Here is a 26,185-nt window from a genome sequence, read left to right as displayed (position 1 = left end):
AGATTTTGCATAAAGCTACTTATTTCAGTGAAAAAATATTATTTCTGTATTTTTTTTATGCCTTGGCCTTAAAGTCATGAAACTCCGTTGTCTTATTTCAGAGATTTTATTTACATAAAGCTACTTTCTCCTTCACTAATAGAGGATCTAAGACAAATAGATTCCTCATAGAGAACTTCCACGTAACCTGAACTTGTTCTTTAGGACTAGAAATATTTAGGCCGAGTGCGGTGGCTCAGCCACCTGTAATCCCAGCACTTTGGGAGGCTGAGGCAGGCGGACCACAAGGTCAGGGGGTTGAGACCATCCTGGTTAACACAGTGAAACCCTGTCTCAATTAAAAGTACGAAAAATTAGCCAGGCATGGTGGCATGTGCCTGTAGTCCCAGCTACTCGGGAAGCCAAGTCAGGAGAATTGCTTGAACCCGGGAAGCGGAGTTTGCAGTGAGCCGAGATCATGCCATTGCACTCCAGCCTGGGTGACAGAGCGAGACTCCATCTCAAAAAAAAAAAAAGACTAGAAATATTTTTTTCTCAACCTTAAAAACGTATTGAGTTTTCTTATTGACAAAATCTGTATACATGTTTTCTCTTTCACCTTGAAACTGGGGCTAAAATATTAGACACTGAATAAGTGTATTACCCTTTAGTTTCATATCATATAATTCTTTCCAAGTAGAATAACAATTTAACTTTCAATCTATCTTCCATTACATCATTACTCAGGTTTTAAAATATTAATCTCATTGGTGATCTATCATCTCTTCCAGTTCCTGGTTCTCAAAAAAACTACTTGTTCTTCAGCTTTAATTTAAATGAAGAAATGGAGGAGAAAATTGGGCAAACATTTAGTTTAAGATGGAATAAGAAACAAAAAACACTTCTTTACTCCTAAACACAATGTATTTGCCTGCTACATAGTTCATCTACCAACTTTAATTTCATGCCTTCTCAGTAAATCCAGAATGACAATTTCATAGTGAAGAGCAGTACAACCCTCACACAAAAGGGGCCCTAATTCTGAGCCTTCTGCCTCAGGGAATCCCACACTATGGGATGTCTTCCTTGAATTCTAAGTGCCCTCCAGTGGCTGCAACGCCATTTGAGTGAAGCATGCCCCTGCTAGTCCCTGTTTCTCTCCTTGAGGGAGTGCTCTAACCTGCCCCCACCCACATCCCGGTGAATTTAGCTATGCATTTGCAATCAAACTGTTTCTATTGATGAGGTCCTGCTAGAAACATTTCCCCAGGTCTTCCCGCATCCCTGCCGTCTCCCCACCCCACATAGCCACTCTACCTCACCCCTACCCAGGTCCAATTTCAGCCCTGCTGAAGGGGATTTGTGTGTGTGGTTGTTTCTTTTAATAACATTCAATCTCAATGTTGCAAGCGATCTCAGAGATCTGCAAATCTAATCCCCAGTGAGTTGCAATTGCTTCTTTAATCCTCAGTCATTCTGTCTCTGCTGGGACATTCTCAGCTCCCTAGAGCTCAGGGCACACGGCAGATAGCCACTATTGTAGGGCTTGGAGACTGCACCTGTGACTGCCTCCCAGGAGAACTGATACTGTCTTCTGAAGCCAGAGGGAGCAAGGCCGAATCCCTGCTCCATGCATTAACCCTGAAAATGCCTGAAATACTGACGCAGAATTCTTAGGAAATTTTGTTTGAGGTTATTTTCTTCTTTCTATCAAAAATACAGCCTGGACAACACGGCAAAACCCTATTTCTACAAAAGATATAAAATTAGCCAGGCGTGGTGGCACATGTCTGTGATCACAGCTACTTAGGAGGCTGAGGTGGGAGAATTGCTTGAGCTGGGAGGTTGAGGATGCAGCGAGCTATGATCGCACCCTGCACTCTAGCCTGGGTGACAGAACACGACTCTGCCTCAAAACAAAAAAGAAATTTCCCCTTCCCTTTGCCTTAAGTACATGAAGTTTTGTCATTTTACTGCAAAAGGTTTTCCTTTGAGGCTAATTTTTACTTCGCAATAAAGCCTTACATTCCCTAGAGAGATATTTCTTTATGAAGTTAATTCTTCCTGCCTCCCAGAAATGTTTTCTGTCCCACTGCATGGGCTTTAGGTCTTTAAAGACCTTAGATATGGACTCTAAAAGCTGAGAAAATTTCCATTTCAACTAGTAGAGGCTTAAAGACCAAGAATGGCAATTTTCATTATTTTTCTGTAGCTATTTTGTCATTAAAGAAATGGCTATTTTTAGGGACATGAATGTACCAGGGGCTACTTCAACCTGTCTCATCACAGAACTTACTTCTTATTTTCCTACATTTGTTGGCCTGAAAAATCTGAAGTTTTGTTCTCATTTCTAAGAATGAAGGTATTTTCTTTATTACAAGGCCAATTTAAATAATAGTAAACATTTTAAAAAAGGATTTTGCATGAAGTTTTTCTGTTTATCCCATATAATCCCTTTCAAATTCTCTTTTCAATCTTAATTTTAATCCTCCATCTCTGTTCTCTTATTTGATAAATTGTTGAATATATTTTCCTCTACTCCCCAGTCTTTTTTTATTTTATTATTGTTATTATTATTATTATAAATTTAGATGGAGTTTCACGCTTGTTACCAGGCTAGAGCACAATGACACGATCTTGGCCCACTGCAACCTCCTCCTCCTGGGTTCAAGCAATTCTCCTGCCTCAGCCTCCCGAGCTGGGATTACAGGCATGCGTCACCACACCCAGCTAATTTTGTATTTTTTTTAGTAGAGACAAGGTTTATCCATGTTGGTCAGACTGGTCTCAAACTCCCGATCTCAGGTGAATTTGAGTTTGCCTCGGCCTCCCAAAGTGCTGGGATTATAGGCGTGAGCCACAGCACCCGGCCCCCTAGTCTTAAAGATCAGGCATTCAAGAGTTGATTTGCTTCTGTTACAAATGTATTCCTTTTTACACTTAGCCTCCTTACAGATCTGTGGATCTCTTCTCTCTTTTCTTTTTTCTTTTCTTTTCTTTCTTTCTTTCTTTTTTTTTTTTTAATCTCTTCTCTCTTTTAGTGAATGTAAAAAAAAATACAGACTGGCAAGTAGAAAAGAAGAGATACAACTGGGACCAATGACCAGATACTACTTTTTCAGATTATTTTTATAATGTTTTAATTTAAAAAGGAATAAAAACATATGGTTCATTTTATTCTATTCTATTTTATTTATTTATTTATTTATTTTTGAGACAGGGTCTTGCTCTGTCACCCAAGCTGGAGTGCAGTGGCACAATGTTGGCTCACTGCAATCTCCACCTCCCAGGCTCAAGCAATCCTTCCACCCCTGACTTCAGGGTAGCTGGCAACACAGGTGGGTTCATTTTAAATTTCTTTTTGTGAGTATATTTCAATGAAATAAAATATAATTTATTAACATGTACGAAATGAATTTCAAATGACGGCATAGATCTAAATGTACTAATAATATATAAACATGCTCATAAGTTCCAGATATATAGAGATGTAATGATCTCTCTATATATATCTGAAATATATATGTATTAAATATATGTGTGTATATGTAAAAATGTTAATTTGTATTTTTAAAGTCTGGAAAGATACATACTAAACTGTCAAGAGCAGTTATCTCTGGAAAGTATGTTGCCTTGCATTCATGAAGGGAAGTTTCTGCTATCATACGAGAACTTTCCCTTTTGACTCCTTTTTTATCTGTATTGGTAGATAATAATATTTCTTGTAAAAATCATTTAAAAGCCACTGGTACAAATAGAAAACAAAAAACAGGGTATACTAAGGACATCGTCAATCAAGAGAAACTATATAAAAATGTAGATATTAATTTCCATCAGAAAGCTTTTCCAATATCTGTTTAGGTTTTATTAACGTCCAGTTATATCATCTAGTTTAATTTTATAAACTATCTCTCCTGTTTATTTTAATGCTCATCGTATTTAACTTTGATCGTAGGTTTTTATGCTTGACTTTATAATATTAAAACATTTTCTCTACATAATCATAGTGAATCCCACAAGATTAAAGAGAAGCAGTCTGTGATCAACTTGATCTCTTTCCCCTTGTTTACTGCAAGCTGGGGAAATGTAGCTCTTAAGGAAATGCTATACATGTTTACCCAAGGTAGAATTTCAGAAAGGTTTTAGAGTTAAAGCATGTCTTCACATAGAATATTTTTTGTTTCCTGGCAAGTAGTTCTTTATTTTCTTAACCAGTGTGCAGTTCCCAGCTTTGTTGAATCCCTGTTTTCCCCAATCTGAGTCTAATCAGAATCCATCTCCTGGAAATATTTTCATAGGATATTTGAAAGAGATGATAAATCAGAGTTTCCTCATCTTTTTTTCTCTTAAAAACATTATTTCGCCTTGTTTAATTTTTAAAATCTAATAGAATTTTGGCTTCCTGCAAAGATGGAAAACTGGCATGGGTTGCTGGCTCCCTTCCCCACAGTCAAACAAGGAGAAGCTCAGAAGGAAACATAAATTCTAGGAACTAATTACATCAGCAGTAAGAAACCCCTGGGAGTTGGAAGTCCTGCACCTGAAGAGGGTGGGGAAGAAGGGTTGACTATGGCCCAGGAGAGAAGACCGGCAGGGGACATAGATGAGCGAGAACATGATTGCATTTTCCTCTTGCCCCTTTCCTACTCTTCTTGGAGACAATGATTGCCTCCCTGTTCACCATGGAAATCAGTGAAACAGGAGACCAGGGGCTGAAAACAGGCAACCGAAATCTCCTAAATTTAGGAGTTAATAAAATCAGGGGAGAAATAACCAGCCTAGACTCTTCCATTCCTTCACCAAACTCCCCAGCTATTAACTTCCAAATTATATGTCTAGCCTGGACCTCACCCTTGAATTCTAGACCAGCATATCCAAAACCGTCAATTTGTAATTCTTCTTACATGTCTAATAGACATCTCAAGCAAAATATGTCCACTAAATTTCTGATACTTCCCCTAAAATTTGTTCCTTTTGCAGTCTTCCACATTGCAGTAAGTGATAAATCTATCCTTCTAGGTAATGACTCAGTTACTTTCCAAATCTGCTGGCACTGTCTTCAACTGATATTTGGATAAATTCACAAAAAGGAGAATTATGAAGCTCTAGAGGGGAATACAATCTTTAAGGACCATTACGAAGTGAATTTCGTGAAGTATGATTAAGTGAAAAAAAGCAAGATGCAGATTAAAGTGTATAGTATTCTACCTTTTATCCAAGAAAAGAAGGAATGCAAATAGACAGATAGATAGATAGATAGATAGATAGATAGATAGATAGATAGATAGATTTTTTTTTTAATGGAAGAATAAGGGGCTAGGCGCAGTGACTCGCACCTGTAACCCAACACCTTGAGAGGCCAAGGCAGGAGGATTGCTTGAGCCCAGGGGTTCAAGGTTATAGGGAGCCGTGATTATGCACTCCAGCCTGGGTGACAGAGCAAGACCCTGTCTCTACAAAAACAAACAAACAAAAAACTGGAATAATAAATTAAACTTTAATGAAAAATGGAAGGAAAAAGCAAGTTAGAGGGAACAGGGTTAGAAGTTAAATTTCTCTGAATATACTTCGTTTTAGAGCTTTTGACTTACAAACCACATAAATGGTTTACATAATAAAAAATAAATCAGTTTCTAAAAACTGAAAACAAAATAAATACTAAGTTTATGGTTTAGCTATTAACATATAGAGAATGTGATATCCAATTAATTCGATAACTTCAAAACATATTAATTTGACTGTACTTTCCTAGTGGGCTATATTCTAAGGGAAAAGTAGAATTGCAAAGAAACCTTAAATCGTATTCAGGGATCATATTGATAATAACAATATTGACATGGTGAGTATGAAACTATTATACACATGTATATGATAGGATATAGCAAATAAATACTTTTGTAATGATGTTTGAAACAATTATATATACAAATAGAACAGGCTAAACTGTGTTAAATTAAGTTAAAGCTGCCTCCTTACATATTTTAAGTTTGCCCTAAGGGTCGCTCCATACATAGTGAACTGTAACCTAACTGGATATGTAAACACATTGTAACCTATCACAGGCCACCAACTGTTCAAACCGTGTTCAAACGAGGCAAACACTGAGCTGGAACCAATCCAGTTGTTTCTGTACCTCACTTCTATTTTCTGTCTACCACTTTCCTCTTTCTGTCCATAAATATTATCCAACCACGTGGCAGCTCTGCAATTGCTCCAAACCTATTCTGGCTCCAGGAGATGGGGGTGCTGCCCAATTTGTGAATCCCTCTTTGATCAGTTAAACTGTTTACTGTGCCTAAGTTTTTCTTTTAACAAGCCAATAAGTAATAACGTTAATTAGTAAGAGTAAAGAAGTGCAAATATAAAATCAAAGAAGGTAGGTAAAGAAAAGCTGTAATACTTTATTTGAATTGGAAATATAAGTACTAACTCATGAGGTATTTCCCTTTTCCATAAACAAAAACGTATTTCTAGCTCTGTCCAGGGAACAGGACTTCATGCATTGACCAACCCAATAGCAACGAGGACCTCTAGTGCCAGACCGTGATCTCTGAAGGGCTCCTTGGGAAAATGGATAATTTTGTGTCTGGGGCAGGAATGAATCTAGAAGACCTAGTCATGCTAGAAAACAAGGAAGCTATTAAAGTCTGCTGGGTCCATGTTAAAAGGTCGCAGGCACCACTTTGAAGGAGCTCACAATAGCCAAAGATGGGACATTATCAATAAGAATAATGATTACAATAGAGACACTTAAATATGTTAAAATCCGTAAGTTCATAATTATACTTTAAAAAAAAAAAGTCTCATTCATCATCTCATTGATTATCTAAAAGAACCAAATACTTTTTCAAAAATGGAAATGTGAGAGTTATATCCCATAGGACAATCTTCGGCCTGCAACATATAAAAGTCAATGATAAATATTCCCTTCTTCTCCTTCAAGTAGACGATTCTTACATGTACTGGACATAACTTCCCAGAGGGTCCCTAATAGGATTAATCTCCAGCTCTCCACAATGTGATCCACTCAGTTAGGTGCTCTGACATTATCTTTTCCTCCTTTCCTGCTTCATCCTTCCCTCATTCTTCTTTGGAGGATCATTTTCCAAAATAATGACCATCACACAAGTCTTGTCTCAGGCTCAGCGTTTTAAAGAAACCTAAGCTAAACTGTTGGTACTAGAAGTAGCTCCTCATACTGGAATATTATTCAGTCTTGGAAACAAAACAAGGAAATTCTGTTATTTGCAATGACATGGATGAACCTGGATGGCATTATGTTAACTGAAATAAGCCAGACCCAGAAAGACAAATACCATATAAACTCATATGTGAAATCAAAAAAAAATACCAAACTCATTGAAGCAGAGAGTAGAATGATGAGGGATAGGAAGGTCATTAAGGAGACTGTCAGTCAAATGATATAAAATTTCAGTTTCATAGGAGGAATAAGTTTAAGAGATCTATCAGCTGGGCACGGTGGCTCACGCCTGTAATCCCAGCACTTTGGGAGGCCAAGGTGGGCAGATCACGAGGTCAGGAGTTCGAGACCAGCCTGGCCAATATAGTGAAACCCCATCTCTACTAAAAATGCAAAAATTAGCTGGGTGTGGTGGCGTGCGTCTGTAATCCCAGCTACTTGGGAGACTGAGGCAGGAGAATCGCTTGAATCTGGAAGGCAGAGGTTGCAGTGAGCTGAGATCTCATCACTGCACTCCAGCCTGTGCAACAGAGTGAGACTCCATCTAAAAAAAAAAAAGAGAGATCTATCGTAGAATATAATGATGTTAGATGGTGATTGTGGAACATGGCTATAGTTATAACAGCTTGTGATGTACTTGAAAATTGCTAAGAGTAGATTTTATGTATTCTTGCCACAAAAAAATAAGTATGCGAGATAAAACATATGCTAATTCACTGGATTTAGCTGTTCCACAGTATATACATATTTTTTTAAATTATGTGGTATGTCAGAAATATATGCAACTTTTATTTGTCAATTTAAAAATAAGTTAAATAAAGAAGTAGCTCTAGAAAGCAGACCCTCAGATTGAGATGCTGGGACTGGTCACTTACTCGTCAGCCTTTAAAAGCAGCAAGTAGGATGAATAGGAAAGAGATCATTATAAAAACCGAATTTGCTTGACTGTTGTTCATGGCTTTAGAGGTCTTGAAGAAAAAAGGAAAAAAAAAAACCATAGATGGGTACGGGTTAGGCAGACAACTCAAGACACACTGTGAAAGTGAGAAAGCGTCCATGGTTGTGTTTTAAAATGGTTCTTATCCTTCATAGCCACAGGGCAGGTGCTGTTCAAAAACAAGCCTAGAATTGAATTGCCAGGCTAGCAGAGCTCCAAGAATACTGAATGATAGCCTCAGTAGGTCTCAAAGACCTGGTATGATAATCATGAGAATCAGAAACTAGGATGAGGATATTTGGTTGCATGAACCTGACCACCTTGAACCATCAGATACCTCTTAATCCTCCAGGTTAGTGAAAAAACCTCCCTCCCCCTTGTTAAAAGAGAACAGTCTCCATTCAGTAGGAGACCTTGCAAAGGACTCACATGAGGCAGGTGCTCCACAAAATTGTGCTTATCCTTCTCAAGATCTAACTCCATCTTCCCTAACTACCTCCAAACCAGTGACGAGGAACAAGTCACAGCACAATCCAAGTGAAAATTCTTCCTCTGGAAGCATATTATATACACATCCAACAAATTTAAAGACCTGGTTAATATGTCTTAAAAGGAATTGGGGTGTGTATGGGAGTGGAGCTTGAGGACATTAGACTGGGGAGGGCAGAATATAAGGTGGATTAAGTGAGCAGATAATAATATGGGAGCACTCTTTCATGACTTGGAACTTAATATCTTGATAAGGACACTTGTAGTCAGTCCTAAAACGCTGTTGGGATGACTCCTCAAGGCTTGGCTACAGTATCCATCTCCTGTGAGATAGAGATGCTAGAACTGCCTCAACAGAGTGTTGAGAAAGGTGTCAACAGGTTCAGGAAAGTGTAAATATTAAAATCCTTTGTGATATGAATCAGAGAACCTACCACCTGACTAGGTCCCCCAAGAAGGCCCAAGTAATAACCAGTAGAGGAAGTAATAACAGTGCTGGTGAGGTGCCAGCATCTTTTGAGATCAGCCATAACTGTCCCTCAGTACATCTGTATATCACATTTGAGAGCAGGAGATTTTGCAATGGAATTGGGTTATTATCAATGGGGATAAGATTCAAGAATAGCAGAGACCAGATAGTGGCATCTAATCTTAGGAGTCAAGAGGAACATAATTACTGTAATACAGACCAAAGCTAGAGTGGCAGTCAAGGTTTCCTGACCTACTAGGATCTGTGGCAATGGCTAGCGGACCATGGTGTTACAAAAAACAATACAGAAGGGCAGCCAATTAGACTACTACTTGGTTTATACAGCCACACAAAAATTGAAAGCTAGTGAGCAAAGGGCTGATGTCAGTCACCAAATAGGTAATTGCAAACCTATATTTCAGATCTTAGGCCGGTTCTCAGAACCAAAGCCTACTGATTAAAGAGGAAGTTTAATCCCCTCGATAAGGAATCCTGCAATGCCACTGCAAATACATACAATAAGCCTGCCCCCATTCCCTCCCCAAAGGGACCTGCAGCCTTTTTCCAGATATACTAGGGAAAAGGGAAATGCCCAGATTTTTGAGAGCTGTTAGACACACAGTCTTAGCTGATACTTCTGCCAGGGGGCCTGAAATGCCAGCACAGCTCCCAAGTTAAGAGTGGGAGCTTATGAAAGCCAGGAGATACATGGAGTACCTGTCCATGTCTGTTTCACAGTGGGTACCAGGACTGGCCCCCAAGTGCATAATTGGGATGGTTAGAATTAAAAATTGGAAAAGCCCTCAGATTTCTTTCTTGACCTGTTGAAAAAAAAAAAAAAAGGAAGAAAAGAAAATATTATTACAAATACTCATAACTGCATGTTAAATTGGTAATTTTGTTTTGTATTTTATATATTTAAAATAAAATGCTTTCCAAATAGAGATTCTCCCAAGAGGCATTACAATCTAAACTCTTCCCTGGAATTCTCTCACTTTTCCCTGCCTAGCTAAAACCTGTTCCACTTTCTTGGTTCACAAGCTCCATTGTTTCCATAACTTTGGCCTCACATTGCTCTCTACCTTTTCTCTAAGCACACATAGTCAGCAAATATGTCAGTTTTTAAGTTATATGGGCTCAACAACTTATCTTTTATGAGAAGTTTATAATATTTTGAACCAAATGTAAATGGAAATACAACATACCAAAATTTGTGAGGTGCAGCAAAAAGAGTGATTACAGGGAAATTTAGTGCATGTATTAGAAAAACAGAAAGATCTAAAATCAATAACCTAAGCTTCCACCTAAGAAACTAGAGCAAGAAAGACAATTTAATTCTAACACGAGAACAGAAGAAATAAAAATTAGAACAGAAATCAATGAAGTTGAGCAGAGAAAAACAATAGAGGGAATCAACAAAACCTAAGACCAGTTTTTGGAAAGAACAAAAAAATTGATAAACCTTTACCCAAACTAACCAAGAAAAAAAGAAGAGACATAAATTACCAATGTCAGAAATAAGAGAAGGGTTGTCACTACTGATCACACAGATATTAAAAGGAGAAAAGAAGAATACCATAAACAACTCTATGCCGACAAACTTGATAATTTAGATGAAATGAGCCAATTCCTTGAAAGACACAAACTACCAAAATTCACACAAAGAGAAATAATCTAAATAGCTCTATCTCTATAAAAGAAATTGAATCAATAATTAATAGCCTTCCAAGAAAGATATCTGAAGACCCAGATGTTTTCACTGGTGAGTTTGCCAACCTATACAGAAAATAATTTAGCAATATCTATCAAAATTTTAAATGCACATATCCTTTGACCCAGGAAAATTTTCTTCAGGTATATTGATACAGGTGGGATATGATATATGTAGGAGGGTATTCATTGCAGTATTGTTCCTATTACCAAAAGATTGAAAACAATGTAAACCTCCATTGATAGGCTCCTTGTTAAGTACTTATGGCACATCCATACATGAAAATCCATACAGCTAAGAAAAACGTGAATCATTAATCATATATCACTATGGCATGATTTCCAAAAAATATTGGCACATGACAACAAAAGAACACTTTACAGAAACCATGATTATAGTACATTATCATTTGTGTAATAAGAAAGTAGAGAAAAAAATATATGCATGTGTTTGCATGTCTATGTACAAAAAAAATCTCTGGAAAAAAATATATATGAAAGTAATATAACAATGCATACTTCTAGGCTGGATGCGGGTGGCTCACGCCTGTAATCCCAGCATTTTGGGAGGCTGAGGCAGGTGGTTTCTTAAGGGCAGGAGTTTGAGACCAGCCTGGCCAACATGATGAAACCTCATCTCTACCAAAAATATAAAAATGAACCGGGCATCATGGCGTGCACCTGTAATCCCAGCTACTTGGGATGCTAAGGCTTGAGAATCACTGGAACCCAGGAAAGGCAGAGGTTGCAGTGAGTCGAGATTACTCCACTGCATTCCAGCCTAGGTGACAGAGTATGACCCTGTCTCAAAAAAAAAAAAAAAAAAAAAAATGCTTATGTCTAACAAACGGGAAAGGGCTGAGAAAAGAAGGCTAGGAAAAAAATTATTTATCTCATATCCTTTAGTATATTTTGAATTTTTGAAATGTATATTTTAATTCAAAAAGTTAGAAATTTTAAAAGTTAACAGTTTCCCTCTTCCCCCATCCTCAGAGACCCTGATTTGGGGCCAAGGAATCTGCATAATTAACAGGCTCTCCAAGTGATACAGCAGATGCAAGGAGCACATTGAGAAACATCACTGACCCACATCACAGGTCTACATGTGAGAGTAATAGGAGTACCACAAAGAATTGAGGATTTAGGAGGGAAAAAAAGGATGTGAGGATGAAGAGAGCCAAAGACAAGATCCAGGTGCTGATCCCAGCAGAGTGGGAAACTTACAATGTTGTCCTAAATAAGATGGAAGGGGAATTTTCCAAAATAAAGGACAATACAGCCATGTGGATGTCATGGGAGACTAGCTCCTTTTACTGTTCTCGATGTAATTTTAATATGGATTATGTCATCAGAAGGAAATAGCTGACATTAGGCTAGGCTAGGTATGGTAGCTCAGGCCTGTCATCCCAGCACTTTGGGAGGGTGAGGCGGGTGGATCTCCTGAGGTCAGGAGTTTGAGGCCAGCCTGGCCAACATGATGAAACCCTGTCTCTGCTACAAAAACAAAAATTAGCAGGGGGTGGTGGTGAGTGCCTACAATCCCAGCTACTCAGGAGGGCGAGGCAGGAGAATCACTTTAACCCCAGGGGGCAGAGATTGCAGTGAACCGAGATTGAGCCACTTCATTCTAGCCTGGGTGAAAAAACGAAACTCTGGTGCAAAAAGAAAAAAAGAAAGAAACAGCTGATGTTACAATTGTTTTGGACATGTCAACAAAGTTTCTCTCCTTTGATTCCTTTTTCTCTAAAATTGCTGATTATGATCAACGTCTAAGTGTCAAGTAAGCATATTTTATATGTTTTTCTCTTTGTGCTTTCTCTCTCTCCTCCCCACCTCTTTTAAACATATCTCCCTTCTTAAAAATTTGTACCGCAGTAGGATGGAATGCTAGACACGAATGCACACACAGTCTCTCCAATAACTGTGTTCATGCTGCCAACTTTCCTTCTAGACCCACCCACCCCCATCCATCCCATTCATTCAACAAATATATATTGAGAGCTTATGTTTCTGGCACTATTCTAGGTACTGAAGATAGAGTTGTGATCTAGAAGATGTCTCCTCTTACAACATTTACAATTTAGTGGGAAAAGAAAGACAAAAAGGAAAAGAAGCATAGAAATGAATTAATTATTTTCAGATAATGGTAAGTGCTCTGGGGAGAGGGGACACTTTAGGTTGGGAGTGTCAAAGAAGCTCTCTCTGAAAAGGTGATTTGAGACCTGAATGATGAAAATAAGCCATTCAAGTCAATTTCTGGGACAAGAACATTCTAAGCAAAGAAACAGTGAATACCTACACCCTGATCTAGAACATACTTGTATTCTTAAGGAATGCCAAGGAGGCCAATGTGGCTACACTATAGGAGACTAGGAGGATACTAATATATTAGGTTAAAGAAGTAGGCTGTGCGTGTGTGTATGTGTGTGTGTGTGTGCCACAGTTTAGTGCTACATCATTTGATAGTAGTTGCTTCCATGATGTCCCCTTATCCCCTTAATGTGTGTCTTTTTCTTTTTTAAATAGAAACAGGGTTTCACCATATTGGTTAGACTGGTCTCAAACTCCTAACCTCGTGATCTGCCCACCTCCGCCTCCCAATGTGCTGGGATTACGGGCATGAGCCACCAAGCCCATCTCTCTGTGTGTCTTTCTTAAGAACAAGGATATCCTCTTATATAACCACAATACAGTTATCAATGTCAGGAACTTTAACATTGATATAATACTTTTATCTACAGTCTGTATTCTAATTTAATCAATTTAATTCTATTAATGGTCTTTAGAGTTTTTTTTCCTGGAACAGGGTCCAGTCCACAATCACAGACGACATTTAGTTGTCTCCTTTAATTTGAATCAATTCCTCAGCCTTTTCTTGTATTTTAAGACACTGACATTTTTGCCTTTCTCGCTACCCGGCCATCTTAGCGGCTGCTCTTGGTTGGGGGCTGTCCCGCACCTAAGACAGGAAGATGGTGGCTGCAAAGGAGATGAAAAAGTCGCTGGAGTTGATCAACTCTAGGCCAGCTTGTTACGAAAAGTGGAAATTAGGTGCTGGGGTACAAGCAGTCTCTGAAGATGATCAGACAAGGCAAAGCGAAATTGGTCATTCTCGCTAACAACTGCCCAGTTTTGAGGAAATCCGAAATTGAGTACTATGCAATGTTAGCCAAAACTGGTGTCCATCACTACATTGGCAATAATATTGAACTGGGCACAGCATGTGGAAAATACCACAGAGTGTACACGCTGGCTTTCATTGATCCAGGTGATTCTGACATCATTAGAAGCATGCCAGAACAGATTGGTGAAAAGTAAACCATGCAAAATGTTCCTTCAATAAAATTTTCCTGAACTTGTTTAAAAACAAACAAAAAAAAAAGAAGACACATTTTTAAAGAATATAGATTAGTAATTTTATGATATTGAAATAGTTACTTCAATTTGGATTTTCTTTTTTTTTTTTTTTTTTTTTTTTTTCTTAAAGTAAGGTTAGATTCACATTTTTGGCTGGAAGGCCACACAAACAATTTTCTGTCTTCCTCATAGTATCACTACAGAGCCACATTGCCTCTTGTTGCTGATGTTAATTTTTATCATTTTGATTATTTGTAGGTGGTATTGTTCACTTTCTCTACTGTGTCATTACTCTTTTTTTTTTTTAATTTTTTTTACTTTTTAAGAGATGGGGTTTCTCCATGTTGGTCACGCTGGTCTCAAACTACCAACCTCAGGTGATCCACCCACTTTGGCTTCCCAAAGTGCTGGGATTACAGGCATCAGCCACCACGCCTGGCTGTGCCATTACTCTTTATGAGGAGATACTTCAAGAGAATATAAATACCTTGTACCTCATCAAAAGGATTAAACACAAACACATTAATTTATACCCAGCAAAATAGATAACAATCGTTAGGTTCTATTTCCTGCATTATTTAGACATCTTTCTAACTTTAGTTTGTTTGAATCAGAATCCAAAGGAGGTCCATGCAATGAATTGGGTTGGTACCAAGTCTCTTTCAATCTACAGCAGGGGACCACAAATTCTTAACAACTCAATTGTGAAATTGTGTGACTGAGAAGCACCTGGGACGCAGACAGGAAGGCCATTATTCTGTTTCCAGCACCTGGCACATTGAACTCATACATTTTTGTTGAGCTGTTGGGTCCCCACTTCCCTCACATGTGCACACATGTCCTCCTTCCGCTGCAGGTAGCCACAATGCTGTGGTCTCCAGACTCTGTAATCTCTATTCTGGGTGAGGACAAGCGCTTGGACAGGGCTGCCAAACATTACCATAGCCACAGTCCCAGCAGGGCCTTGGGAGAGCTGTCAATTTGAAGGCAGGCTATAAAATGGGGAAAATCATCCTTTTTTGTCACTACCTCAGAGCCAAGCTCTGCTAGACTAAGTGCCTAGAGGAACTTGCTCTTTGCAATGACTACTGGGGCAGAAAGGAGCTGAAATTCCAGTGAAATTTGACTATAAAATGTTTAAATACCATTATGGGAAATGATAGAAACTGGTAAAACATTCACTTCAACATGCAAACGTGTGTATGTGTGTGTGTGTGTGTGTGTCTGTGTGTGTGTGTGTGTGTGTGTATGTGTGTGTGTCTTGTAAGAGGTAAAGTCTTGGGTGTCCTTTTGGTACAGACGGTTATGTTTAGGAAAACTATCCAAATGGACTACTTAGTTATGCAAAGGTAAAACAGAAACCAGGTGGGAAATGATCATGCTTAGGAAGCTGCGGCTACCAGAAACTAAAGGGCTCCAGGCATTGGCTTGTCAGTGTGGGAGCCAAGGTCATCTCTGCAGACCACTTCCTTACAGTGGACTGTGCTGTAGCTAAAACCTATGGGTTATTTGGGGGAGATACATGTGTTCATGTTTGAGCAATTGCAGCCAAGAGCTGAGTAGCTGAGGCAAAGAGTACAGGAGAGATGCATCTGTGCCCCATTCCTGAAGGAGTGCCACAGAGGTAACTGACTGTTGCTGCCCTATATATCATACTTTTGTTTGTTTGTTTCTTTGTTTGTTTGAAATGGAGTCTCACTCTGTTGCCCAGGCTGGAGTGCAATGGCACCATCTCGGCTCACTACAGCCTTCGCCTCCTGGGTTCAAGCAATTCTCCTGCCTCAGCCTCTCGAGTAGTTGAGATTACAGGCGCCGACCACCATACCCAGCTAATTTTTGTATATTCAGTAGACACAGGGTTTTGCCATGTTGATCAGGCTGGTTTCAAACTCCTGACCTCAGGTGATCTGCCTGCCTCAGACTCCCAAAGTGCTGGGATTACAGGCGTGAGCCACTGCGGCAGGTCTATATATCATACTTTTAAGGTTCTTCATTCTTCCAGTTGCTCAGGCCAAACACCATAGAGTCATCCTCAATGCCTCATACCCGATTTCACCCGCAATATTCATTCTATTAAGGATACCTTCAAGTACATCCAGATCCCAACCCCTTCTCACCTTCTTTACAGCTCCTGCCCTCGTCTGAGCCACCATTTCTCCCCTGTATCACCTCAAGAGCCGGCTACCTGGTCTCCCTGCCTCTGCCCTTACCCCTACAATCTACCCTCAACAACACAACAGCAACAGGATTCCTCTTAACCTCCAATAGCTTCCCATCTTACTCAGAATAAACCCATAGTCCTTACAATAAAACCTGCCCCACGCCCCATCTGATAAGTCATTCTTCTGCTTTCTTAGGTTAAGATTTACTTTTAGAGCATTTACTATGTGCCAGGCCATGTTCTAAGTGCTTCACAATTATTCATCCTCATAACAAGGCTCTGAGGTATGTATTATCATTATTCCCATTTTACAGATGAGAACCCTGAGGCACAGAGAGAGTAAATAAGTTGCCCAAGGTCACTTGACTTGTAAGCAGGGGTTTGAACCATGGCAACCTAGTTGCGGAGCCCATGCCTGTAATCTTCTTCCTTCTGAGTCAACTCCAGCCACACCAGCCTCCTTGCTTTCAACATGCCAGGTACTCTCCCACCTCAGGGCCTTTGTACGTGCCTTTCCCACTGACTGGAAAACTTCCACCCTAGCTATCTTCTCAGTGATTCTTGCAGTTTTTGGGAAGGTCTCTGTTGAAAAGTCACCACCCTATCTAAAGTGGCACACACTGATATATGCCGGCCTCAACACACACCATCTGACCTATTATGTATTTATGACTGTTTATTTACTGCCTGTCTCCCACACCGAAATGTGAATGCCAGTAAAATAGGTTTTTTTTGTTTTGTTTTGTCTTGTTCATTGCTACAGTTTAGAACCCTAGAGTCTAGCTGGGAACAGGGTAGGTAATAAATAAACAGTGGTGAATAAATTTAAATCAGTAAATTTAAATCTAAAAATTGTTAATAAATTTAAACAAATCAGAAATTGAGAATTGTTGAACATTAAAGAAGATGACTTTTCATTTTATAATTTAGAAGGAAAGGTGAAAGGAAATAATTTCTTAGTGAGTAAATATGCTGGTACCCTGTGTTCTGATGAGAGACAGAAGAAGAAGCATACCGTGTGGGCAAGCAGTGGGCCAACACTGAAGCAGAGAGCATGTCCAGTCAGACACCCTGGGAGGAGCCCTGTCCTGGATGAGAAATGCTGGCGGAAGCACAGTCAACAAAGGCCAAAGTAGACAAATGGGATCACAACAAACTAAAAAGCTTCTGCAGGGAAAACAACAGAGTGAAGGGACAGCCTACAAAAGAGGGGAAATGCTTGCAAGCTAAACATCTGATAAAAGATTAATGCCAAAAAAATGTATGAAGAACTCAAATAACTCAATAGCAATACAACAAATAATCTCATTTTTAAAATATGGGCCAGATGCGGGGGCTCACACCTATAATCCCAGCACTTTGGAAGGCCAAGGTGGGCAGATCACTTGAGGCCAGGAGTTCAAGATCAGCCTGGCTAACATGGTGAAACCCTGTCTCTACTCAAAATACAAAAATTAGCCAGACATGGTGGCGCATGCCTGTAATCCCAGCTACTCAAGTGGCTAAGGCAGGAAAATCACTTGAACCCATGAAGCAGAGGTTGCAGTGAGCCAAGATTATACCAGCACACTCCAACCTGGGCGACAGTCTCAAAATATTTTTTTTAACTTAAAAAAAATTTTTAGGTCGGGCGCGGTGGCTCACGCCTGTAATCCAAGCACTTTGAAGGCCAAAGCGGGCGGATCACCTGGGGTCAGGAGTTCAAGACCAGCCTGACCAACATGGTAAAACCCCATCTTTATAAAAAATAAAAATAAAAATAATAAAAAATAAAAATAAAAATAATAAAAAATAAAAATAATAAAAAATAAAAATAAATTTTAAAAAATCTTTTTAAAGGCAGACCAAGAGTGGCGGCTCACCCCCAGCATTTTGGGAGGCCGAGGCGGGCAGAACACCTGAGGTCAGGAGTTCAAGGCCACCCTGGCCAACGTGGTGAAGCCCTGTCTCTACTCAAAATATAAAATTAGCTGGGCACGGTGGTGTGCACCTGTAATTCCAGATACTCGGGAGGCTGAGGCAGGAGAATCACTTGAATCCTCGAAGTGGAGGTTGCAGTGAGCCGAGATTGCGCCACTACACTCCAGCCTGGTGACAGATCGAGACTTGATCTTAAAAAAAAAAACTTGATCTCATTGAAGTAGAGAATAGAACGGTGGTTAGCAGGGGCTGGGCAGTTGGGAGGGTTGGGTATTGGGGTCATGTTTGTTAAGTGTTGGAAATAGATGTTGGAAACAGATGCTCGCTGCCACAGAGAAAAATTAGCACGGAGACAAAGGATCTTTCAGCAGCACAATTTTTACTTCCTGGACTGCAGGAAGGATACTCTCACTAGCCATCTTGCCAAGAGAGCACAAAAAACAAAGGGAATATACACAAATTTATTCCTTACACATTTGGGGTCATCCTTACTACTATGTCTCATCTCCGTTGGCTGGAGCCAGACCTCACAATCTAAACTAAAACCCGATTGGCTAATAACTTAAAACTTTTCTTAACAGGTAAAAACAATGGAGAGTTGGGACATGCCTGTGAGCACATACAGCACAGATATCTTGGTTAAAGTACAAGGACATAGAATGTACTATGTGCCTATAAGCACAGCATGTCTAATAGCTACATAGGATAGGGCTTAACAAAATTATTAGCACACTTATTTTTTAACAAGAAAGGAAACTTTAAAAAGGAGCTTTTCTACTTCCCACATTAAATGATATAAAATAACTGGATAGAAAGAAGTTCAAGAGATCTATTTTACAACATGGACACTATAGTTATAACAAAATATTCTTGAAAACTGCTAAAAAAAGCTAGGCACGGCGGCTCATGCCTGTAATCCCAGCACTTTGGGAGGCTGAGGGGGGCGGATCACGATGTCAGGAGTTTGAGGCCAGACTGACCAACATGGTGAAACACTGTCTCTTATTTTAAAAAAGAAAAGAAAACTGCTAAAAGAGTGGATATGAAACTTTCTTACCACGCAAATGTTAACTATGAGGGAATGCATACATTAAGTAGCTAGATTTAGTCATCCACAATGTGTATAAACTTCAAAATATCATGTTATACATGATAAATATATACAATTTTGTATATCACTTAAAAATGAAATATAGGAATGCAAAAATTTTAAAAGCTTACTGGAAGGCAGTCTTTGTGCAGACTGCACAAGGGAAGAAGGGGTAGTGAGGAGGAAATGGCCCCCTCTCCGTGAGCCTCATACTTTTGGGCCAGGACTCAGAAGAGTCTCAGATGCACCAGAAAATACTACTGCTAAACTGAGGCAGGAACACTAATTAGCCACTCTATGTAAAAATCTTAATGGAATAGATCCTCATTACCTTGAGAGTAAATTCCAGCCTACTTAGTATTATAAGCAACTGTGTCCCGATGCCTTATTGCCAAATATTATTTGACTTGCCCATGTCTTTCCTATAGGGAAAGACGGTGGAAGCTGTTCTCTCCTGCTTCCTGTTCCATCATTCATAATCTATTTCACAGAGAAAATGAAAGCCTTCTGACAGGAGCTCCTACAACTTGCCACCTCCAACCTCCAAAAGTACATAGCCAGACATCCATCTTTTCCTCCCTCTCTCCTCTTATGATGCAAGATATGTCTACCCACGCATGTTCTTATTCACATGTGGGGTTTTTTTGTTTTGTTTTCTGTTTCTTGTGGAGTTTTTTTTTTTGAGACAGAGTCTCACTCTGTTGCCCAGGCTGGAATGCAGTGATGCAATCTCGGCTCCCTGCAACCTCCGCCTCTTGGGTTCAAGCAATTATTGTGCCTCAGCCTCCCAATTAGCTGCGATTACAGGAATAAGCCACCACACCAGGCTAATTTTTGTATTTTCAGTAGAGATAGGGTTTCGCCATGTTGGCCAGGCTGATCTTGAACTCCCAACCTCAGGTAATCCGCCTGCCTTGGCCTCCCAAAGTGCTGGGATTACAGGTGTGAACCACTGCACCTGACTTCTAAAATATTTTGATTTCTTTCAGAGCTGCTATCTGTCTTCTAAGGCTATACAGGGTTAGAATTTGATGTCTTATTGCTACAAAGAGTCTGCTTTTTCAGCCTTAAGATTTAATGTTAATGCTGGTCAGTTGTGCCTGAATTCCAAAAGGAGGAGAGTGTAATGAGGCATGATTGGATCCCCACTTCCCGTCATGACCTGAACTAGTTTTCCCGTTTTCTTTAGAATCCCCTTGGTTGAGATGAGGGGTCCATTCAGTCGTTTGAGGGGCTTGAATTTGTCTTTCGGTTTACACGCACTCAATGTATTCAATCATAATACATAATAAATTGCAAAGGAAAATGTTTCACAGCATATTGAATTCTTCAGATAAAGAAAGACACCAAATAGCCAGGCACGGTGGCTCATGCCTGTAATCCCAGCACTTTGAGAGGCCAGGGCAGACAGAATGCTTGAGGTTAGGAGTTCGAGACTAGCCTGGCCGACATGGTGAAACCTTATCTCTACTAAAAATACAAAAATTAGCTGGGTGTGGCTGCACACGTCTGTAGTCCTAGCTGCTCGGGAGGCTGAAGCAGGAGAATCATTTGAATCCAGGAGGTGGAGGTTGCAGTGAGCCAAGATCATGCCATTACACTCTAGCCTGGGAGACAGAGCAAGATTTCATTCTTAAAAACAAAAAAACAAGACATCAAATGATCTGGACTCTAAAATGATGCTTCCCATATACTCTTGAAGCAGCAATGTTCAGCTCTTGGTAGCAAAACAAACTTGACCATGGGTGTGGGGCATCTAGCCCTCAACAGTGTACACAGTGCTTTTTATTGCCTGGGCTCCTTTAATCCTCCCGACAGCACTATGAGCTGGCATTATTACCACAGCTTCGCAGATGTTGACAGTGAGTTCTGAGGCCAGTTGCAATGGCTCACGCCTGTAATCCCAGCACTTTGGGAGGCTGAGGTGTGAAGATCACTTGAGCCTAGGAGTTTGAGACCAACCTGGGCAACATAGCAAGACACTATCTCTAAATTTAAGAAAAGAAAGAAAGTGCGTTCTTCAGAGGTTAGGAAATTTGCAGAAGAAATGCTCATTACACTAGTAGGACAGAGACAGATTGGAATTCAAGTCTTTTCACCTGATGTTTTATGATTCCCAAATATTTTTGCTACTTGACCATACTAATAGAGCTCATTGCTCTGTATCTATTTTAGTAGCTAATTGACTAGATGTAATATCAAGAATTTTTTTAATCATTTCACACTTATTGAGCAACCTCTGAGTGTGGCTAGTGAGGGAAATACTAAAGAAAAATAGATCTTTCCTTTTAAAAGATTAGCTTGTTATAAAGGAGGCATGGTTGTGAGCAGACAAAAATACTCAGAGACGCCTTACAAAGCAACCTAAGAATCTCTTACGAATTGCAAGCTGCATGCTATTTCACATTTTATTGTCTCTGGATGCATTTAAAATCAATTGAATGTCACAGTTTGCTTAGCAGCATTTGTTTTCTTGGTGGCACATAAAATAAGAAGGCCTCTCACAATCAATAGCATCTTAGAGTCAAGGAACTATGAAATAATTAAATGGCAATTTGTTTTATAGCAGTGAACAAATATTTGTCAAAGGGCAAATCTTTTTTGTCTGGAGTTAATAAAGTTATTATCTTCTACCACAAAGCTAGAGGTCAACAGTACCACTATTATTGATTGGCACTACCTGGCTCCAGCTCAACTTCTCCTTCCTTAGGATGAAAGCACAGCAGGCAGTCCCTCAGGGCAGCTGCCACAAATTAGTTTGACAATTAGGTTAACAACTTCAAATGACAATGCAACCAATGGGTTAAAAAAAAAAAAAAAAAAGGCATAAAGAATCCTCATAAAGACCAGGCAGGTTGGCTTAATCTAAACACTTTCAGAGGCCGACACAGGAGGATCAATTGAGGCAGGAGTTTGAGACCAGGCTGGGCAACATAGTGAGATTCCCTTCTCTGCAAAAAATACTAAAAATTTGCTGGCAGTAATGGTGCGCACCTGTAATCCCAGGTATTTGGGAGGCTGAAATGGCTGGATCACTTGACCCCGGAATTCTATGCTGCAGTAAGCTATGATCGCACCACTGCACCCCAGCCTGGGCAACAGAACAAGATACTCTCTCAGAAAAAGAAAAATAGGCCGGGCATGGTGGCTCACACCTGTAATCCCAGCACTTTGGCAGGCCAAGGCAGACAAATTGCTTGAGCCCAGGAGTTTGAGACCAGCCTGGACAACATGAAGAAACCTTGTCTCTACAAAAAAATACAAAAATTAGGTGTGCGTCTGCAGTCCCAGCTACTCGGGAGGCTAAGGTGGGAGGATCACTTGAGCCAGGGAGTTGGAAGGTGCAGTGAGCCAAGATCGTGCCACTGTACTCCAGCCTGGATGACAGAATGAGACCCTGTATCAAAAAAGAAAAAATAATCCTCATGAAGAGAGTTCAAACAGAAGGACAACACAGTGTTCATGGACACAGTGTTTGAGGGACACTTTCAGAGAAGGCAATTTCAAGAAGTGAGTCCAAGGGGGAAGCTGAACATTCACATAGTATTTGGAAAGCAGTACCATATGTAGATGTAGATATAGATCAGAAAAGCCAGGGCGACAGAGTACAAAGCATTATGGACATTAACACCACAGATGTGAGTTCAAATCCTCACCAAGCCGTACATTGGTTGTTGCCTGGGAAAGTTCCTTAATTATTTTAAGCCTCAGTTTCCTCCTTTTTATTATTTTTTATTTTTTCAGCTACAATTAGACTTTATTCGATGTAATAAAACATTTTCGAGTTTAACAATATGTATCTCACCATAAATAATCACTTAAATTATTAATATAAGTATACAGGGTCACATTAGCAAATCTCCAGTTCAGGAAATTGTACAAGCTTTGACTCAAAGGACAGTGTCTTCCTCCCCTTTCAAGAAAGGCAGTTCTTCCACATGTCTGGTAAGAAGCAACGTCAATAGGAGTTGGAAGGAGTCCATAATCCACATCGAAATTCTACTTTATCCTTGGAGGACAGCTTGCTTTATTGTAGAAAAATAATACTCTCTTTCAGTTCTCTCTTATCAAATGAAGGATTGTATTCAGTTTCCCCCTTGTAGATATAGGTACTCTTCTCATCTACTGTGTCTCCTTTGCTCACACTGTGCTTATCACAGTTTGCTTGGAAAATCCTCCTGTCATACAACAAAATACATTCTGTCCGTTAATGATTCCTGAATATTCACCATGACACCTAGACTCGGTAGCATAGGAAGTGTGCATTGGAACCTTCTCCCACTTGCATGGATTTAGACATGTCCAAAGAATCTGAAACTGCTGCCTTTCTGGAACTCAGTTCTGTTGGTATGCTTACTGCTGAGATGATCTGCCATCTTAAACTGAGAACACACAATAGCACCGATCCACAGAAAAAAGGAGAGGTCACCATCTCTCTCGTAAGACATTTTGTAAATTGGATCACCCTGTTTGTCATGTTTTACCCACCCCAAGAAAGGACAGAAGCCGCATTCCATTCTGCAGTCTTGGCAAATGACTTTCTTCTGTTTCCACCTCTATTTTGCTTTATTTCATCTCCATTATTCCACTTTCAGTCATGAATCATGACCTTTTATTTAGTCAGAGTTTTGCAGGACAAAGGTAGGTCTCCAGCCTCTCAGCAAGCTTCGGGGCTTAATGCATGCCTGCAGCTGAGAGTGCCTGGTTGATATTCTGGTACTGGCACGGAGCAGGTGCCATAGGTAGTCCTCAGGTTGAAGAAGACATATATAAAAGGGTTCATGAGAGTTTGCATAGCCCAGCCATGGAACTATCCTCTCCACCCACAGTGGCATGCAGTGCCACAGACGAAGGGTCTGGCTATCAAAGGAGGAAAAAGGGCAGCCAGCACATGGTGAAGGCCCCAACGATGATCCCCAGAGTTGTTGCTGCTTTCCGTTCCTGCTTAAAGATGGAGATATTTTCCACACTCTTTCACCTCATTCTGGAACTTCACTGTGCCATTCAGGGTGACTACTGCTGTCTGGCTCCACTTGAGGGAAGCCAGGGAACCCGTGTTAGGCTGTGCTTTTCCTTGTAAATCTGGTAGCACATGAAAAGCATGACAGACATGAGGATATAATATGCCACTGCGGTGGAGAAAATCGTGTAGCCAAAGTCCTGACTGACCAAGCACACCTTATCATCATTTACATTCTGAGCCCAACCAAACTGTGGGGTAAAGTGACGGAGGCAGAGAGAAGGCAGACAGAAAGAATCATCTTCGCCATGCATTTCCCATTCTGCCTCATACGGTACGTTAGGGGCCTCCTGATCCCAAGGTACCTGTTGATGCTGATCATGCACGGGGTCAAGATCCAGGCCGTGCAGCACAGGACATCTATGGAGATAAAGACGTTACGGAAAAGGTGTCCAAAGATCCACTTGCCCCTGATGAGGTCGGTGAAGCTGATGAAGGGCATGACCGCAACGGCCATACGAGGTTGGCCAGCGCCAGGAACAGGATTAGGTAGTTGGAGGGCTGGCGGAGCACATGAAGATACCGCCAGGCAGTTGCCCGCAATCGTCAGCAGGGAGATGGGCGTCAAGACGAAGCCCATCACAACTCTCTCGGCTCTGCCTAGCTGATCTGCTCCCTGTGGCCGAAGGCATTGTCCTAGAGCGCGTCCCAGGTGGGCGCCAGGCTGGCAGTCACCTCGGGGACCCGGCTCAGCAGGTGCGGCATCAGGGCTCAGGTCGGGCAGCCCGCACCCCACCTCTAGCAGGAGGAAAGAGCCGAGGCGCCCGTAGAGGTCCGGGTGGCCGCTGCTCTTAACATCCATCACGCACAGCCGAGTGCCGCTGCCCCGGGCTGTAGGTCCCGGGCTTCACCTCACCAGTTCCGCTCCGCGGCCCAGCCTGAGGCCAGCGCCGGCCGCTGGGGGGCGCCCGACTCAGCCTCGGGGCCCCGCCCTTCCCGGCCCCGCGGCCTCTGAATGAAACGCCGGAACAAGGCTGCGTGGGGACTCCCTGCGGGAGGCGCCTCCAACCCCGACGAACGCCCGGGACGTTCGGGCTCGTGGGCTCTCCGGCGGAGCTCGGCCGGCAGCCGCGCGGCTCGGAGCAATGGAGGCTCAGGCAGGGGCAGAAGTTTCGTTTCGGTTTCCTCCTTTTTAAATGGCTCCAACATATTTCTTGTCGGTGGTGTGCGGACTAGAGATATATTTGTAAAAGAATTGACAGAAAGCAGGCACTCAACTCAGTAAATGGTGAGAAATTTGGTGAGAAGATTTTTGAATAGGAGTGAACGAGCAAAGCCATGCTTACAGAGGCACCTGGAAGCTGTGATTTAGAGGATGGTGGGAAAGAGTGGCAGCAGGAAAGTGGTTCGGATGCTCTTTCAGTCGTCTAGAAGGGGTCATGGGGCAGGGGTAGAGGGACGGCTACCGAGACAGGGAGCCCGGCTGCCGCTGTACCAGCGGGATCGGACCTTCGGGTGGGGGCCTGGAGAAGCGTGAGGAACCCAGGGCTCGGAAGTTGGAGCTCAGGCACATGAGAGAGGACGCAGCAGTGGACCGGCCTAGAGAGGATCGAGGGAGCATGGCAGGAAGTTCCTCCCCCCCGCTGCCTAAAGCCAGTCCACGCGAGAATTGCCTTCCAGGGCCTCAGCGGATAGGTTAGACTCGGAATGAGAGAAGAGGTCGGCGGAGGACGATGGCCTGGGGCCCGCTGCCCGGTTCCCTCCCAAGACAGACGCAGAACGCCTGAGAAGAGCCGGAGCACGACCCTGCGGCTCGCCACGCCGCGCCCACCCCTTGCTTGGCCGCCCTGCCCTGCCCTCTCACCTTGTGGCTCTGCGGCCCTGCTGCCCCGCCCTCTATCCCCGCCCTTCG

The 26,185-nt window shown here is 41.4% G+C and overlaps 2 pseudogenes across 1 annotated transcript; one reads left to right on the top strand and one right to left on the bottom strand.

The window, feature by feature from the left end:
• Positions 1 to 13,693: 13,693 nt before the first annotated feature.
• Positions 13,694 to 14,145, top strand: LOC108303769 (annotated as a pseudogene). Its single transcript, XR_001824972.2, has one exon. The product of XR_001824972.2 is annotated as a 60S ribosomal protein L30-like (transcript).
• An 8,965-nt stretch (positions 14,146 to 23,110) lies between these two features.
• LOC108304073 lies at positions 23,111 to 26,145 on the bottom strand (annotated as a pseudogene).
• Between the last annotated feature and the right edge of the window lie 40 nt (positions 26,146 to 26,185).

This window comes from Cebus imitator, unplaced genomic scaffold (assembly GCF_001604975.1).
Source record: "Cebus imitator isolate Cc_AM_T3 unplaced genomic scaffold, Cebus_imitator-1.0 Scaffold2, whole genome shotgun sequence".
Lineage (NCBI taxonomy): Eukaryota > Metazoa > Chordata > Mammalia > Primates > Cebidae > Cebus > Cebus imitator.
The sequence above is the reverse complement of the archived record's forward strand: the minus strand, read 5'-3'. Positions and strand labels throughout refer to the sequence as shown.